At 44.5% G+C, this 15,702-nt stretch overlaps 1 long non-coding RNA gene across 1 annotated transcript; it reads left to right on the top strand.

The window, feature by feature from the left end:
• The first annotated feature begins 4,446 nt into the window (after positions 1-4,446).
• LOC120397879 lies at positions 4,447-15,641 on the top strand. The gene is made up of 3 exons (XR_005594062.1): positions 4,447-4,592; positions 11,909-11,964; positions 15,169-15,641. It is a non-coding gene; the product is annotated as an uncharacterized LOC120397879 (long non-coding RNA).
• The last annotated feature ends 61 nt before the right edge of the window (positions 15,642-15,702 follow it).

Raw genomic sequence — 15,702 nt, 5'->3', positions numbered from 1 at the left:
CTGTGTACTATGAATTGCCTGTTTCACTGAGAAGGAGTGTGCCCTTTGTTCTCTGAAATGTATCTTTTAAAATACTACCCTCCCGTTTTCTCCTCCTGCAGGTTCAAATGTTTCAACGCAGCCCCTGTCTACTCCATTCCAGAGGCTGGTCCAGATTAGAAGGCAGAAAAAACAAACTCAAGATGACGTGTTTGCCGAGCTCATGCAATCCTCCTGCACTGATAGGGCCCAGCTGAATGCATGGAGGCAAACAATTGCGGAGTCTCATAAAGAATTACAGGAACACGAAGAGAGGAGGGACGCGTGTGATGAGAGCAGGCAGGATGCTATGGTCAAGCTCATGGGGGAGCAAACTGACATGCTCCGCTGTATGGTGGATCTAATGTGGGAATGGCAGCAAGACCACAGACTGCTGCAGCAGCCCCTGTATAACCGCCCTCCCTCCTCCCCAAGGTCCAGAGCCTCCTCACCCAGACGCCCAAGAACACGAGCGGGGAGGCTATGGGGACCCACACACTCAACCCCAGAGGATTGCCAAAGCAGCAGAAAGCTGGCATATGTGAACTTTTGATTTGGTTTCTGGACTTGTCCTTCCCTTCTCCTCCACCCCCCCTAACCCAATAGCTCCTCCCCCTCAGTCTACCTTCTGATTTCTCTCAATGTGTTGTGCAACAAATAATAAAGAATGGTTTTTAAACAATTTTGACTTTATTTCCTTTCATATATATAGGGGATGGGTGACTTCAAGAGAAACAAACACAACTGTCACACCGTACCCTGGCCAGTCATGAAACTGGCTTTCAAAGCTTCTCTGATGCGCAGTGCGCCCTGCTGCACTCTTCTAATCACCCTGTTGTCTGGCTGTGTGAAATTGGCTGCCAACAATATTGGTTGTGCTGAAATCTAACCGAGTCAGTAAACTGCGCCAGTGCCCTTTCAAACATCCAAAAGCACACTCCACCACCATTCTGCACTTGCTCAGCCTATAGTTGAACTGCTCCTTACTACTGTCCAAGGTGCCTGTGTATGGCTTCATGAGCCATGGCATTAAGGGGTAGGCTGGGTCCCCGAGGATAACTATAGGCATTTCAACATCCCCAACAGTAATTTTCTGGTCTGGGAAGTAAGTCCCTTCCTGCAGCTGTTCAAACAGACCAGAGTTCCTGAAGATGTGAGTGACATGCACCTTTCCCGGCCATCCCATGTTGATGATGGTGAAATGTCCCTTGTGATCCACCAGTGTTTGCAGCACCATGGAAAAGTACCCCTTGCGGTTTACGTACTGGCTGCCCTGGTGTGCTGGGGTCAAGATAGGGATATGCATTCCGTCTATTGCCCCGCCGCAGTTAGGGAACCCCAGCTCCTTAAAGCCACCCACAATGGTCTGCACATTTCCAAAAGTCACCACTCACTTCTCAACTTTGAGGGCTGGTTTCATTTTGGTGTCTTTGCGCATCAGGGCAGGGGAAAACAAGTCACAAAGTTTCATGAAAGTGGCCCTATGCATACGAAAGTTTCGCAGCCACTGGGAATCATCCCAGACAAGTAACACTATGCGGTCCCACCACTCTGTGCTTGTTTCCCAGGCCCAGAAGCAGTGTTCCACGGCATGAACCTGGCCCAATGCCACCATGATCTCCCAATTGCCACATGCTGTGCTTCTAGGAACATCTGTGTCCACGTCTTCACTAGTATAGTAATCGCGAAGTTGTTGCTTCCTCTCCTGGTTTTGCAGGTACTGCACATACTGCTGGATAATGCGCAAGGTATTTACAACTGCAGCGGAGATCTGAGCGGGCTCCATGCTTGCTGTGCTATGGCTCCTGCACAGGTAATCCTGGAAAAAGGATGCAAAACGTAGGAGAGTTTGGTTTAAGATGGCCGATAAAAGGCGGGAAATGGTTGTCTTGTGTAGCTTTCACGGTGGCGGGAAGCTCTCTAGAGCTGCAAGAGCGGGAGAGCAGAGTTTGTGGTGGAAGCTGTGCGGCTAGGTTCACGATGGCTGAAAAACGACGGGGAATTGTTGCCTTCCTTCTGTAGCTTCCACGGGAGCCCAGGGCAGACAACATGGAGAAATTAGCTAGCGATACAAGAGCTGGAGAACAGAGTTTGTGGCGGAAACTGTGCTGCTCGGTTCATGGTAGCCAAAAAAAGGTGGGAAATGGTTAGATAAAAGAGTAGATAGAAAGACGAGAGGACATGCGAGGTGGATTCATAGTACCAGAAGACAGGCGGTGCACCGTACTGCACCATCTGCTGGCGGTATGGCGGCTGCCGTAGCTTTCACAGAGGGAGGAGCGAGTGATGACACACACCCAGAAACACCTGCGAGAAATGTTTTTGCCCCATCATGCACTGGGAGCTTAACCCAGAATTCCAGTGGGCGGCGGGGACTGCGGGAACTGTGGGATAGCTTTCCATAGTGCACCGCTCCGACATTTGATGCTAGCCTCGGTACTGTGGACGCACTCCGCTGAATTCACATGCTTTAGTGGGGACACACAAACCGAATGTATAAAATCGCTTCTGAAAATTTGAATAGAATAAATTTGAATTAATTTCGTACTGTAGACGTACCCTCAGTGTTAGTGGTTAAGTCTTATTTTCCTCTGTCACAAATAAGTGATCATACTTCTCTTGCTGTTGACTTTTTCATGCTTCATTCTTTACTTTTACTGATATGGTATGCTCCTCCACCTCCCTCAAGGAAGGCTGATGGCATGGTAAGCATTCAGGAAAAACGTATCTAGTTTAATTCATATAATTGGTGTGTCTTTGTCAGACTGATGTTTATAAAAAGAATCTCACTATGGCAATGATCCCAAGTGGCAAAGTGGAAGGGACCAAATGGTTTAATTAATCCTCCTTTGCATTCTTTAAAAATCAACCAACAACTAAAAACGATAAATTGCAAGTAACAGGCCTGCTATAAAGTGGAAACAGAAACATTAATAGGTTTTAAGACTAAAAGAGACCATTATGATTATCTAGTCTGTGCTCCTGCATAACATAGGCCAGAAAATTTCACCAGGTGATTCCTGCATCAAACCAAATAACTTAGTATTTCTTCAAACCAAATAACTTAGTATTTCTTCTTATTATTATTTTATTTATTTTTGTATTTATTATGGTAGTGCCAAGAGACCAGCTGAAAATGGGTCTCCATTGTGACAGGTGTTTACAAACAGAGTTAGTAAAGGGCTCTGCCCAGAAGAACAATCTAACTAGACAAAATAGACAAAATGTGGGAAAAGAGAAAATACAAGGAGGATGAACAATATGATTGCAGCAAATGTCGCGTTTGTTCATTCTTGGGATGAGGTGAGGTTTTGTTAGGAGGGGATTTACTAAAGGCAAAGACAAAAGGAGAGGGGAACAGAGCAGGGGAGTAAAAAGAGGGGAAGAAAATAGATCTGGGTGGGAAATGGTTTTCCTGCCCTGGGAAACTTTTTGAGATTTTCAAAAAATTTCCAGTTTGGCATCAAGATGAAACCAAGACCATTGAATGTTGAGATTTTGTGTGTGTGTGTGTGTGTATATATATATATATATATATATATATATATGTGTGTATATATATTACAGAGAGAGCTAACTGGGTTATCATGGTAGAGTCTCACTCTGGACCACACAATATTTAATTATGTATATAAAGTGGAAAAGAGACTGACTCTATAGCATGGTGATTAGGGCACTCATATGGGAGAGAGGCAACACGAACCCAGGATTTGAACCGGAGTTCCTTACATCCTAGTTGAGTAGCCTAACCACCATTCCATCCTGACAAACTTTTCACATTGAACTGGATACATTCCCACAAAAATGTCAGTTTTGACAAATCAGCATTTTCTGACAAAAAAAATTCCATCTAAAATTTGCTGATCTAGAAGAGACGCACACAAGCACATATGCGACTGCCAGATCCTGCTAAGTCAAGTCATAATGCTACTGTTCCAGAGTGCTGAGAACCAGCAGCAGAACCAGCACTCTGGTCACTGTAAGTCTAATTAGTTTTCCTGGAAGAGGGCCTGATTGCTGGAAGCTGAGTCTAATTACTAGACCAGTCTGAGCTGAGGGAGCTAACAAGCTAGTTAACCCATTAATGAAAGATTAGAATGGTGCACAGGAAGGAAGTGTAAAGGCAGAAAGAAAGAGAGGGTAGCAGGGCCAGGGTAAAGGGAGATCACTGTGTGAAGAGATTTTTTTTACCTCCCAGAAGGGGGTGATATTTGTAAATTGTCACTGTAAATAGAGTTGCTGCATGGGACTGTAAGGGCAGAGGTGGGTGAGATAACTCAAATAAACTACAAAATAGAGGTGTTAAGAGCTATTTGTTTGAGAATACAGGTGTAGAGGACTGTCTGTCACAGCTGTTTGTGGCATCGTAATTTTCTTGTGATGTCATAAACATATGGTTAAGATGACCTCATTATAAGAGTAGGAGGAGCCAGAAGCTTGGCTGTGAGGATGAGAGCTCTTATTAATCTGTAAATATCTTCTATGAAAGCAAAAGGAAAATTATTGATGACAAAAAGTCATTGTGATTTTTGCTAAGTTTATATATTACATCTTTCCATCTCACCAACTTTCAGGTCTGTTTATTTCTTTAATGATTTAATTTGGGTTCCAAAACTGTTGTGCATGTATAATACTGTGTGCTGTGTCTTTAGGATTACATATGCAAAATGTTGAGGTATCACCCACTGGCAGACAGCTGTAGATGCATAGAATCATAGGACTGCAAGGGACCTTGAGACTGGTCATCTAGTCCAGTCCCCTGCACTCACGGCAGGAAGAAGTATTATCTAGACCATTCCTGACAGGTGTTTGTCTAACCTGCTTTTAAAAATTTCAAATGATGGAGATTCCACAGCCTCCCTAGGCAATTTATTCCAGTGTTTAACCACCCTGACAGGAAGTTTTTTCCTAATGTCCAACCTAAACCTCTCTTGCTGTAATTTAAGCCCATTGCTTCTTGTCCTATCCTCAGAAGTTAAGAACAATTTTTCTCCCTCCTCCATGTAACAACCTTTTACGTTCTTGAAAACTGTTATCATGTCCCCTTTCAGTCTTCTCTTTTCCAGACTAAACAAACCCAGTTATTTTCAATCTTCCCTCATAGGTCATGTTTTCTAGACCTTTAATCATTTTTGTCACTCTTCTCCCCAATTTGTTCAGATCCTTCCTGAAATGTGGAACCCAGAACTTGACACAATACTCCAGTTAAGGCCTAATCAGCATGGAGTATAGCGGAATAATTACTTCTCGTATCTTGCTTACAACACTCCTGCTAATACATCCCAGAATGATATTCACTTTTTTTGCAACAGTGTTACACTGTTGACTCATATTTAGCTTGTGGTCCACTATGACACCTAGATCCCTTTCCTCAGTACTCCTTCCTAGGCAGTCATTTCCCATTTTGTATGTAAAAACAATGAGGAGTCCTTGTGGCACTTTAGAGATTAACAAATTTATTTGGGCATAAGCTTTCGTGAGCTAGAGCCCACTTCATCAGATGCATGAAGTGGAAAAATACAGGAGCAGGTATAAATACATGAAAGGATGGGGGTTTCTTTACTAAGTGTGAAGTCATTCTAACGAGATAAATCAGTTAACAGCAGGATACCAAGGGAAGAAAAAGAACTTTTGAAGTGTTGAGAGAGTGGCCCATTACAGACAGTTGACAAGAAGGTGTGAGTAACAGTAGGGAGAAATTAGTAATGGGGAAATTAAGTTTAGGTTTTGTAATGACCCAACCAATCCCAGTCTTTATTCAGACCAAATCTGATGGTTTGCAAATTAATTCCAGTTCTACAGTTTCACATTGGAGTCTGTTTTTGAAGTTTTTTTTGTTGAAAAATAGCCTCTTTTAGGTCTGTTATTGAATGACCAGAGAGACTGAAGTGTTCTTGTGTGCAACTGATTGTTCCTTCCTAAGTGGAGTACTTTGCATTTGTCCTCATTGAATTTCATCCTATATACTTTAGACCATTTCTCCAGTTTGTCCAGATTATTTTGAACTTTAATCCTAACCTCCAAAGCACTGGCAACCCCTCCCAGCTTGGTATCATCTGCAAACTTTAAAAGTGTACTCTCTATACCATTATCTAAATCGTTGATGAAGATATTGAACAGAACCGGACCCAGAACTGATCCCTGTGGGACCCCACTCATTATACCCTTCCAGCATGACTGTGAACCATTGATAACTACTCTCTGGGAATGGTTTTCCAACCAGTTATGCACCCAGCTTATAGTAGCTCCATCTAGATTGCATTTCCTTAGTTTGTTTATGAGAAGGTCATGTGAGACAGAATCAAAAGCTTTACTAAAGTCAAGATATACCACATCTACCCGCATCCACAAGGCTTGTTACCCTGTCAAAGAAAGCTATCAGGTTGGTGTTCTTGACAATCCATGCTGACTGTTACTTATCACCTTATTATCTTCTAGATGTTTACAAACTGATTGCTTAATTATTTGCTCCATTATCTTTCCGGGTACAGAAATTAAGCTGACTGGTCTTTTATATATAATAATATATATATATATATACACACACACACACAGGACAGAGCTCAGATCCATTTAAGCCACAGTACATGCGTGTTGTTAACTTCTACTAATAAAGATTTATAGTTTGAACATACTCAGCTGTGTCCTTAGTGATCCTCGCAGTTTCAGATCTCATGACTGCAGCACATATGGACAATAGCCCTGGGCTATTCCACTGTTAAATGGCAGTGTCACTTCAGATCCAGTGTTCTAATTCTGACTCTGATTTTGACATTGCTTTTCTGAATTTGACATGTGTATAATACATAGTAATCACATACATGTAGGTGAAATACTGCAGTATGCTAAATATGTGAAGCAGATGCTGAGTATATAATCTAAACTCTCCCTTTTTAGAGGTAAGGGACCAGATTTTCAAAGGTACTTGCACACCTCAAGATGCAGATAGACGCCTTCTGATTTTCAAATGCTAGATTCCCATTGATTTTCATCTTTAGGCACTTACATGCTCTTAAAAATCTGGCCCAAAGTTGTTGTTAACATCAAATGCCTCATCTTATTAGCAGGTGTTGATCCTGCTGGAAAAGGGTTAAGTGGGTTCTGTTGACTCTTTAAGTATGTCTACACTACAATTACACACTTGTGGCTGGCCCCTGCTTGCAGGGCTTGGGCTAAGGGGCTGTTTAATTGTGGTGTATCCATTATGGCTGGGGCTGGAGCTGGAGTCTAGGACTCTGTGAGGTGGCAGGGTCCCAGAGTAATGTAGTGTGTAATTGCAGTGTAGGCAGGTAGCTTATTAACCTATCTATATATAAGGGAAGATGGAGTAGCTGTCTAGCGTGTCTGAGTGAATGAGTATAGGAGGTGGACAGTGCAGGTCTGAGAACCCTAGGAATGGCCAAGCCTGGATAGAAAACTTAAAGGTGAATTGTGTTGCCTTATTTGTAATAAAACCTAGCCCCAGGAATGGGGTGAGTTTGTGATGATGTGTGTGTGAACTCTGTTTTAGAGCAGATTGGGAAAGACCCACAATGGATGAGAGCTGGTTATTTCCAAAGCATGCTTTTAATATTTTATTTATTTAAGGAGTACTTATTTTTTGTTGTTTTTATAGCCTAATAGACAAGGCATCCAATGTTAGATTGGAAGACTGAAAGTTTGAGTTCCTTTGTGGTCATGATTGTTTGAACATGATTGTCCTTTCAGGCCTTGGAATCTATGAATTGTTAAATTACACAGCCTGTCTGTCTGCAGATGTAGGTTTGTGTCCTGACCATGACAGAATTAACTCATTCAGCCTAAGGAATTGTTTGTTTGTGAGTAGTGATTTAAACTGTCTTCAGCATGAGCCAAATTAAAAGAAATAGAAATCCATGTAAACAAGTCCTATGCATAAAAGCCTTACTGTAGTTTAGTATTGCATGATCTAAGTTTTAAATGGCTGTTAACTGGAGTGCAATATGAACTATATAGCATGATCTAATAAACAACTGCTCTGATGGAAAAGTTACATGGAAACTAGACCATAGAGTCAGTATGATATACATCTCTCCATAACCACAGGGGATTTTTATAGATTATATGAAGTGTGGCTGTTATTCCCAGGAATACTTGTATACAATTAACTTTTCATGTGTTTATCATAATTGTTATGACCATTTTAGCTAATTAGAGTTATGCTAATTTTGGGGAAGGTTTTTTCGTGTACAAAATTTCAAGTGAAGTATGGAATTTGCAGGGGCACTAAGGCATAACATTTGGGGGCAATGGATTTTTAAAACATTTATTGTATAACACACAAACTTGCTGCCGAACCCCTTGATTGTCAACATAAGAAGCAGCTGACTTAGGAGCCCTGCCCTGCTGCACCTGCATTCTGGCTCCCCCTGTGGTTTGACATCTGCTTCTCTAGAGGGGCCATAGGGAGAACTAGAGCAGTGGATTGATCCAGAGTGCAAGGGCTAGTTCTGCCACAACAAAGTTGCTTCCTTTATGTGCTGAGGATCTTGCTCTTTATCACAAGGAAAGACTTTCCAGTGAATCTCAGCTGTTCTAGCATTTGTGGGCTCCTCCATGTGGGAGCATTTCTGGGCATGGGCAGCAGGTTATATATGTTTGCGGTGCCCGGGCTCCAAGAATATTCAGGGCCGGGTGCCCTGCTCCAGCAATATTTGGAGCTGGGTCTCTCCCCTGGCCCTGCCTGGATCAGGCCCTGGCCCCCGCAGGTCTCCCCTCGCCCCGCTGCATCCCTGCCTGACAGAAAGCAGCACGCGGGTCTCTCCCCTGCCTGCTCTGTGCTGCCAGAGATCCGCTCCCGGCAGAACGGCTGTCTGCTGCCCCAGGGTCCTAGCGCCTGCCATTCACTAATGGCAGGGCAGGCTGCCCTTACCCTGTGCTTCTGCCCTAGCCCTGAGCCTCCGCAATGCCCCAAACCCCTCATCCCCAGCCAGAGCCCTCATTCCTCCGCACCCTAATCCTCAACCCCAGCCCTGAGCCCCCCCACAGCCCTCACCCCCACACCCCAAATCTCTGCCCTAGCCCTGAGCCCCCTCCTGCAACATGAACCCCTCATGCCCCAGCCAGAGCCCTCATCCCCCCGCACCATGATCCTCTGCCCCAGCCCTGAGCCCCCCCTGCATCATGAACCCCTCATCCTCAGCCCCACAGCCCTCACCCTGCACTCCCTCCTATCCACAAACTCCCTCCCAGAGCCTGCACCCCTCACCCCTTCCTACACCCCCACCCCCAGCCCAGAGCCTGCACCCAAACTCTGTCCCAAAGCCTGCACCCCTCACCCCCTCCTGCACACCCACCCCCTGCCCCAGCCCAGAGCCTGCACCCAGCACCCAAACTCCCTCCCAGAGCCTGCACCCCTCACCCCTTCCTACACCCCCACCCCCAGCCCAGAGCCTGCACCCAAACTCCATCCCAAAGCCTGCACCCTAATCCCCAGCCCAGGACCTGCACCCCAGACCTCCCTCCGAAACCCCGCCCAGAGCCTTAGGCATGTTGGGGAAGAGTATGGGGGGTGGAGTTGGGGGGGGGGTGGGTTCTGGGCACCACCAAAATTTCTACAAACTTGCCACCCATGTGTCTGGGGGAGTATCCATGGCCCTCTTTTGTCTGCCCTTGCTCTTCCTTCCCCTCACTCCTGCTCGTTCTTCCAGTCCCCTAACAATGTCACTCTCCCATGTAGCTGTCAGCCCTGTTATGCCTGCCCATATGAGGGGCAAAATCCTCATGCACAGAGAGATTCTCTCTAGCTATCATTTGGCCAAGGTCTCACTTCTGCTGACTGGTGAAAATATTTCTGTGCCATTCATCACCACCCTTATTACTGACTATGGTTTCTTACCTTAGAAGGCAGGCAAAATATCTTCCACTCATTTTAGAAATAAGAAAACAGAGTGGTTGCACAAGGTCCCTTCAGGCAGAGCTGGGACTAGAATCTATATCTTGTTATATGACAGCCCTACGTTAAAGCCACTTTGCCACACTAACTTTCAGGATGAAGCTGCCAGCTTTGTGTACTCACCTATGCTGACTGTAACTACTGCTCTAGCTACTAGATAACACTTCCCTCTCAGAACTAGGAACAGAACTCAATAATCCTTATACTCATTGCTCAATGACACTCACAAATAGTTATACACACCACTGGCAAAGAGTTTGTCATCTCCTCTTTCAGAATCTGGTCCACAAAGAGAATAACAGTCTACTTTTGCTATATGTTATTCCTTTAGCTGGCTGTAGAGTCTGTGTAGTATAGGTCTGTTGTATTAATTTAGATGGCGTAGCAGAAGTGGATTTGCAGTGAAACACAGGGTGCCCTGGCACGGGGCTACCCAGTGACAGAGGGCCCCAGGGCCAGGCAGTTGCAGGGGAAGAAGCTTGGTCCTGCCAGCTCCTGCTGCAGGCTTTGCACTCACCTGTGGTCAAGCTCCCCTTCCCCCACCTCTCCCGCAAGCGTGCCATGTTCCCCCCTTCCCTCCCCTCCCAGTGCTTCCCCTGCGGCCAAATAGCTGTTTATTGATGATCAGGTCACTCTGGGAGGGAGGGGGAGGAGCAGGGCTGCAGCATGCTCTGGAGAGGAAGTGGAGAAGAGGCAGGGGCGGGGCCTTGGCAAAGGGGGTGGAATTGGGGCAGGATGGAGCAAAGGCAGGGCCCCCCGCACTCCCCCTCCATATATCCCCCTCACGCACACCCAGCCCCCTGCCCTTCCTGACACATACCCAGCCCTCCACACACCCTATGCCCTGACTCCTCTGCCTCCCCACATCCTCACCCCAACTCTGGGCACCAAATGGGAGCTCCTGCCCCCCTCCTCACATTCCCACCTGCACCTCTTGCACCAAATGGGAGCTGCCCCAGGTAAGCGCTTCACACCCCAACCTCCTGCCCCTACCCTGAGCCCCCTCCTGCATCCTAACTCCTGGCCAGACCCTGCACCCCAACCCCCAGCCTGCTCCCGCACCTTAACTTCCTTCCAGACCCTGTACCCCCCTCACACACACCTAGCCACCTGCCCTCCCTGACTCCTGCACCCCCTCACACACTCCCAGCCCTGACTCCTGCACCCCTCTCACATGCCCCCAACCCCCTGCCCTTCCTGACTCCTGCAACCCCCCACACCCTCTGCACACACCCCCACCTGCACCCTTCGCACCAAACGGGACCTGCCCCAGGTAAGCGCTACACCTCCCCCAACCCTCTGCCCCAGGCCTGAGCCCCCTCCTGGACCCTAACTTCCTACCAGACCCTGCACCCCCAGCCCTGAGCCCCCTCCCCCACCCTAAGTCCTGGCCAGACCCCATACCCCAACATTTTTTTACAAAGCGCTCTTATCCAAAGCACTTTACAATAGTTAGCTAATGGTACAAACAATATTTGGAAAGATCATTAAATGGTCTGCCGAGACCCTCAGCGATTTTCAAGTAGTCTGTGGAAAAATAAGTTAGACTACAAAAACAATCAAGGTACCTCACTTTATTTTCATTTACTTCCTATTACTTATAGGAGAACAATGAAGGAAAAAAAGCATGAAAAATGGGTGTGGGGGAGATAAGAGAATGTTCTTTTTCTTGGCTGGGTCCCAAGGAGGGGCCCCAAAAATGAAGCTGAGCATAGGACCCCACTAACTCTAAATTCACCACTGTAGGACAAAGGTGTTAACATAACCTAGTCACTGACCAAGACTGAACAGTGTTAAACGAGGTCCAGGGTTTGAGATACAGAAACCTCTGCCTGCTTAGTACCATGTCAAACATCACTAAAAATCCTTGTAATCTTTTATTAAAGACAGAAAAAAAAAAGAATTAAAACAGTTGAATCATTTGAAATGTAAAGTATTAAGTAAAGATTTGATTTTACTATTTTTGTTTCCCTTTAGGTGGAGAGAGTTTTAGAAGGAACTTGCTCCTCCCCCACTTGTTGGACAGTCTCTTGGTTAGTATCAAAGATGGTAGTAACTTTTGGGGAAAAAGAGAAGTCGTCAGTTGAGATGTGCTGGAGATGTTTTTGCTGCTGCTGTTGTTCAGATTCCATTTAATCCCAGGTGATGGTTGAGATTCAGCTGGAGTGATCTTATCTGGGTCCCTCTCTCTGGCCTGGTCTGGTCAAGACAGCTCTCAGGAGCAGGGTGATGAAGGCCTGGGATCCCAGCAGAGAATGGGGGGGGCATCCCTGATAGTGAAACTTGCTTTAGTAGCCTCTCTATTCTTTCATCTTTCTTCTGTCTGTTTTTTAAGGACCCAAAAATGGAGTGCTGTGGTATACAACATCCTCATTGCTTGTTCACTAATTAGACAAATATCCAACACACCAATGTTGTTTCATTAATTTCTGGTTGCATATCTTGTTTTTACCAAGAATGAGTTCAACATAGTCCTTGAATCATTTTAATGTGGGGTGCTTTTTTTCTTTCTTAATTTAGTTTCTGTGTCTGGTTCTCTTGCACCTGTTTGTAACATTCATTATTGAAAACAACTTGGCCATTTTCCATCAGCATTTGTTTGTATAGATTATTGTAGAATTTTATGAATTTTGAAATATCTTTTACAATTGATCTTATAGTTAGGGTAAATGTGTAGACCAATTATCATAACTTGGTGCTGAGTATATTAAGATCCTTGGGGTAAAACACTGCTGATGACCCAAACAAGAAAAAATAGTACCGTATGTGATTGTGATGGATTTCCCCCTGGGGTGCCACCTGGAAGTGGAGTACCACTGAGCCCTTTGACCCACCAGTCTGGGCTCCTTCTCACACCATATTGCTGTGAGAACTACAAAGCCTTCCAGCCTGCACTTTCACCAGAATACATACAGGTAGGGACATAACCAGCTGTGGTTACAAGCAGGCTCTCTAACCAGCCCCTGCATGGGAAACCTAATCTCAGCTCTTCAGGCACGCACCCCCTCTGGAGTACAAACCCAAAATTATACTGACTTGTGCTGCACAGGGAACTGTACAGCATAAACTCACAAAATTCACCTCCTCCCTCAATATGGAGAGGAATATGCAATAGCCTTTTGCCCCTGGGTTATGATTCCCAGACACTGGTTTAGATAAAGTAAAAACAAGTTTATTAACTACAAAAGATGGATTATAAGTGATAGCAAACAGATCAAAGCAGATTACCTAGCAAATAAACAAAAAATGAAAATTAAATGTAATAGGGTGAGAAACTGCTATTCATACCCAAAGAGATGATACAAGCAGGCTGCAGATTCTTAAGTAGCAAGCTGCACTTGCTTTACAGCTTGGAATCCCCCAGGTGTTTCATTCACAGGCTACAAATCCCTTTAGTCTGGGTCCAGCACTTCCCCCAGTTCAGTCTTTGTTCCTCAGGTGTTTCCAGGAGTCTTCTTGTGAGGGGAGCAAAGAACACCAGATGATATCACTTCTCACCTTATTTAGCTTTTGCATGTGACTGGAACCCTTTGTTTCAAAGCTTGGTTCCCAGACTGGTCTGTGGAAAAACACTGACATCCCAAGATAGAGTCTAGAGACATGTGGTCACATCACATGTCTTTGTAGACTCATAGCAGCCATTACTTGCAGGCTGTCTGTAGCTTTCTCAGGAAGGCTTCCCAGGTGGGAGATAAGCTTCTCCTAAGGCCTGTGTGTTTTTTCCTAATGGCTCATTGCTCTGAATAGGCCCTTCCCCACCTACCTATCTAGACAGACAGCCTCTTGTCTAGTGGGCGTTATCTAGGTGTAACTACATTTGAAATACAGATACATAGCCAATATTTCTAACTTCAGATACTAAAAGGATACATGCATACAAATAGGATAATCATATTCAGCAAATCATAACCTTTTAACTGGCATCTCACATGATTTCTTGTATAAAATACATTATAATTATGTCATAATCATATCCTAATATCACTGTGATGAATATGAGGTGCAGTGTCATAGTGATAATGCAATTAAAGATAGTATGTATGTACGCATTGTGATACAGGCAGATTTAAGATTGCATAGGTAAATTTAATTTTAGACTTTCCTAACTGTGGAAAACTTTACTTTGCAACTTTAACAAAGGTGCCACTTCATAATCCCATAACACTGCTATATGCTGAATAGATAATTTGTTCTCCCCCCTTCACTCACTTTATATCATTTTTATGTTTTCAGTGAATACTTTAAAATAAATATAATCAATAACTCCCCTGTCTCACCTGAAAACAAAACTGGGAAATGGTATTGTCATTCACAAAGATTTTTTTTTCATTCCCTTCTCTATGTGCTTATAAAAAGTACAGTCCCTCTTGGTGAAGCAACATCCTCAGGGAGGGAGATATTTTCACCACCTGTTATGTTATCTCTGCTGCTGAGGCTCTGATCCCTGAAGGAAGAACCAAGGACAAGAGACAGAGACAGAAAAATTGAGAGAAAACACAATTAACTAAATGCATAGGGCAAAGAAAGAAAAGGCTGTTGGTCTAATCCTGTCCTTTAGCTTTTTATTCACTAAAGCACTATTTTTGTCCAGATAAAGGGTACTTCCCTAGCAAAGGAAATTCCCATTGACAGCTGCATACGTCAGTACCGAGTTGTCTTGGAAGCCTTGCTCTCAACCATAACAGCATAATAATAGAAGAGAGAAATGAGCCTGCTGCTCTCAGAACTGGGAGCTAGGAGAAGGAAATAAGCCTCTTTAGGAGAGGATGGGTTCTTTATATGAATGAAAAGGGGAAGAGAGTCTACACAGGGGATGATAGGCTGCAATGAACAGCTGGGATTCTTTTTTGTTGATAAGTATCAGAAAGATAGCCGTGTTAGTCTGGATCTGTAAAAGCTATTCACCCACGAAAGCTCATGCTCCAAAATGTCTGTCAGTCTATAAGGTGCCACAGGACTCTTTGCTGCTTTTTTGTTGATGTAATTGTATTATTACTGATTTAATGTTAGTGCTAGTTCTCGCACAGCAAGTGTTTGTAAAGAAACAGGAGAAATAATACAAAATATGGCAAGTGTGTGTCCACATTACTATGGTCACCTTAGCCGTTCCTTAGAGAGATGTCAGTGTCTCTTCCCTCTCCCCCTCATTATCACTGTATCCTAGTGCCTTTAATGTATTTATCCTCACAATATTCCATTGACAGTGGGATGTGCTACTCTCTCCATTTTACCTGCAGGGAACTGAGGCACAGACAAACTAAGTGACTTCAAATTTCCACAGGAAGTCTGTGGTCAACGAGGGACTTGCATCCAGGTCTCACAAACCCCCAGGGAGGGTCCTAATTGCTGGGCTATTTTTCCTCTTTACTTATAATCATGACAGAAGTCACAGAAGCTATTTTTTCTCTCTTTCGTTGCCTGTTTTTACAATAAATGTAACATCCAAAGACAAAGGCAGCAACATATTGCAAAAATGTTACTTTACTCCTGGTGTCTTACTAGCAGTATGATCACATCTTTCAAAGACAGCCCAGGCCTAGACATTATTTTTATACTCCTACTCTTTTATTACACTGCCCATTCCTCACTGGCATATTAGACTGCTCCTGGCCTGAAATGGATCAAGAGTGGATCCTCTATTCTCAAATTCTGAATCAACTGCCTGTTCAACCCCAAACACAGAAAGGGGTTGGGCTGGGCTGCAGAAAGGTTGAGTGGGTCTTTAGAAGATGTCCAGGGTTTGTTGGCTGGCTTCTTCCACTTCTCAGCCC

The sequence above is a fragment of the Mauremys reevesii genome, linkage group 2, assembly GCF_016161935.1.
Source record: "Mauremys reevesii isolate NIE-2019 linkage group 2, ASM1616193v1, whole genome shotgun sequence".
NCBI classification, from domain to species: Eukaryota; Metazoa; Chordata; order Testudines; family Geoemydidae; genus Mauremys; species Mauremys reevesii.
The sequence above is the reverse complement of the archived record's forward strand: the minus strand, read 5'-3'. Positions and strand labels throughout refer to the sequence as shown.